Raw genomic sequence first — 3,095 nt, forward strand, 5'->3', positions numbered from 1 at the left:
AATAAATAAATAAATAAATAATAAAAGTGTCATCTGACATTGAGATTTTAAGTTAACCATGTTCTTAAACTTAGCACAACAATCCTGATCCCTGTAGGCTCCATCTGGAAAGCTGACAATTTTCTAGAGTACTCACTGAGGACTGAAGGTTGTAGACGGATACTTTAAACCAACACAGCAGTCCTTGTAGCTCTGCTGTGCACCGTTTAGCATCCTTCCTCCCTAAACCTCAAGCAAGCTGGTGGTACCCACACTAAGGCCTCCTCTTGAGCACAGTCATCTTCTGTCAGCCCTCCAGAGAGGTGGTTCCTTTTAGCCATGCCCACCCCAAATGTAAGTGAACTCCCTCTCCCCCAAATGCTCTGTGACTGAATCTAATCTTCCCCACCCCACCCTGCCAGGCCTGGGTGCAAGCCCCAGTCTCCATGACACCCATTCTCCACTAAGCGTTCCATCTCTGACCACGATCTCTAGGCCTCAGTGCTGCTTGCCAAGGATTCCAAGGGGAGGTTCCAGGCCTGCATTGCCAGTGTCCTTGCTGTAGCTAAGGGGCCGGCTTGTTGCTAGGCGTTTCACTCTAGCTAAATTCCAGCCTGGGAACTTAAGCTGCTTTATTCCAAGCAAGGCCCCAAATCCCAGGCCTAGGTGCAATGCTAAGTCCCCAAACTGATCACCAAGCCCAAGCTTGCAGCCCTCAACCGACTGGGTGCCCACACACCAAGGGGAGTCTCCCAGCTGACTCCGCTTTCAGACCCACCCTTGCCTTGACTGGTAAAAATTAGTCTCCATCTGTCACTCTTGACCCTGTCTGAACCTCCACGTGGCCATCTGGCCCACTTCTGAGGTGAAGAGCAAGGCAGCCTGACACAGAAGCGTTTCTTCTGACCCCCTCCTGCTGGCTCCTCACCCACTGCTGGGTAACTTTGTCATGAGGCTCCAAGCCCTCATCTCCTGTCCTCGGGTCCATGTGTCAGGCTCAGGTAGATGCGGTGTTAGTGGACAAGAGGTGGGAAGTGGTCTCCTCCAGTCTGCCCAGACAGATGGTGCACATTGAGGGGAGAGACGTGGTACCTGTGGGCACAGAGAGTTAGGTGTGGGGAAGACAGCTGGGGGCCCACTGAAGGGGAAGGGCAAACAATAGTAGGGACATAGGCGTCAGGGCACAAATATCCTTAGGCCTCTTCCCTCAGACATCCCCCTTCACCTTCAGACACCATCCTTCCCACCTTGTCTCTCCTCCACAGCCTCCCAGGCAGCCCTCCTCACTCCTTCAGGACCAGCAGGCCTATGGCCTCTCCAACCTGTTCTGGCTGTGGTTCACATGCTGGACCCTGAGGGACGCGAGTTTCAGCTCTTAGACATGAACGCACACTTCTCATGGCCTATCCAGGACAGAATGGGTGGGCCACTGCCTGAATGACCAGCATTCACCACCATCACCCAGGACCCTCCTAAATACCTTGAGGAAGAAACAAGAGTCTCAGGAGGTGAGGATCACGATCTTGGTGTCCTTGCCCACTGATATTTGTCATCTGTGAGACTGGACGTACACTGGGGGCACAGTGGGGGAGGACTTGAGATTGTCTTCAGCAGCAGGAAGGTAACTTCAGGCTAGTAACCCATTCTGAACCCCCCGAAATTCTGCTAAGGCACAGAGAAGACAAACTCCACACCATCCCCCAGTACTTTACCTATTTATTTGTTGTGTGCTAGGAGCTGGTTATACAGTAGTGAAAGAGAACAGAGAAAAATCCCTACCCACATAAAGCTTATATATGAGTGGGAAAGACAAGCAATAAGCAGGTAAACAAATAGATGGACAGAAAGTAATTAAGGGCAAAAAAATTCACACACACAAACACACACACACACACACACACACGAAAAGCTATCATTTTAAAATTCAGGATGGTAGTTTTCTGACTTGGAGAAAGAAGGTCAAGGAAGGCCTCTCTGCAAAGGTGACCTTTAAGCAGAGCATGAGGGAGCAGCCAGCCACGTGGGCAACCAGAGGAAGAGTGTACCAAGCAGAGGGAAAGTCAAACACAGAGGCTTGAGGTGGGAAATTCCTGGGTGCCTCCAGGTATTAAGGGCACGTGGCAAGGAGGTCAACATGTCTTGAAGGAAGTGAGTGGGAAGACAGGTTGGAGGAGAGGATGTCAGTAAGGTGACAGGAAATCAAACCATATTCTTAAACTTTTCACAACAATCCTGATCCCCATAGGCTCCATCCAAGAAGCTGACAATTTTCTAGAGTGCTCACTGAAGACTAAAGTTTGTAGACAGACGCTTTAAACTAACAAAACAGTCCCCACAGCTCTGGTGTGCACCACTCAGCATCCTTCCCCCTCAAGCAAGATAGTGGCACCCACACTATGGCCTCTTCTCGAGTGCAACCACTGGTGTTATGGTGACATAACACACCTTCTCTAAGGCATCATCACGCTGAGAGTCCCCTGTAAGGCCTGGGCCTCCTTGAAAAGCTTGAAGCTCAGTGGGCTTAGGGCTGCTGATTAGGTTGCTGGAGAAGCAGTGTCATGGGTGAGCCTAGCTTGAGGTGTGTAACTACTGGTTAAATGCTAGATTCAGAGTTAAAATAAAGGCTATATGCAACACATTGGGTCTTAGAGAGAGAGAGCAAACTGCATGATCTCACTTGTATGTGAAATCTAAAAAAGTTGAACTCAGAGAAGCAGAGAGTAGAGTTGTGGTTATCAGGGGGTGGGGGAAATGGGGAGACATTAGTCAAAGGGCACAAACTTCCAGTTATAAGATGAACAAGTTCTGGGATCTAATATACAGCATGGTGATTCTAATGATACATTATCCCACTAATGGTACTATATCATATACTTGAATGTTGCTAAGAGAGTACACCTTAAATGTTCTCATCGCAAAAAAAGAAATGGTAATTATGTAATGGAATAGTGGTAGTAGCTAATGTTATATTGCTAATCATTTTGCAATTTATAAATGTATCAAGTAACACATTGTTATATGATGTTATTACACTGTTAATGTCAATTACATCTCAATATAGCTGGGAGAGGAAAAAGATAGCAACTACTAAAGGTAAAATGATACCAGCTTGCTAG

This window comes from Mesoplodon densirostris, chromosome X, assembly GCF_025265405.1.
Source record: "Mesoplodon densirostris isolate mMesDen1 chromosome X, mMesDen1 primary haplotype, whole genome shotgun sequence".
NCBI classification, from domain to species: domain Eukaryota; kingdom Metazoa; phylum Chordata; class Mammalia; order Artiodactyla; family Ziphiidae; genus Mesoplodon; species Mesoplodon densirostris.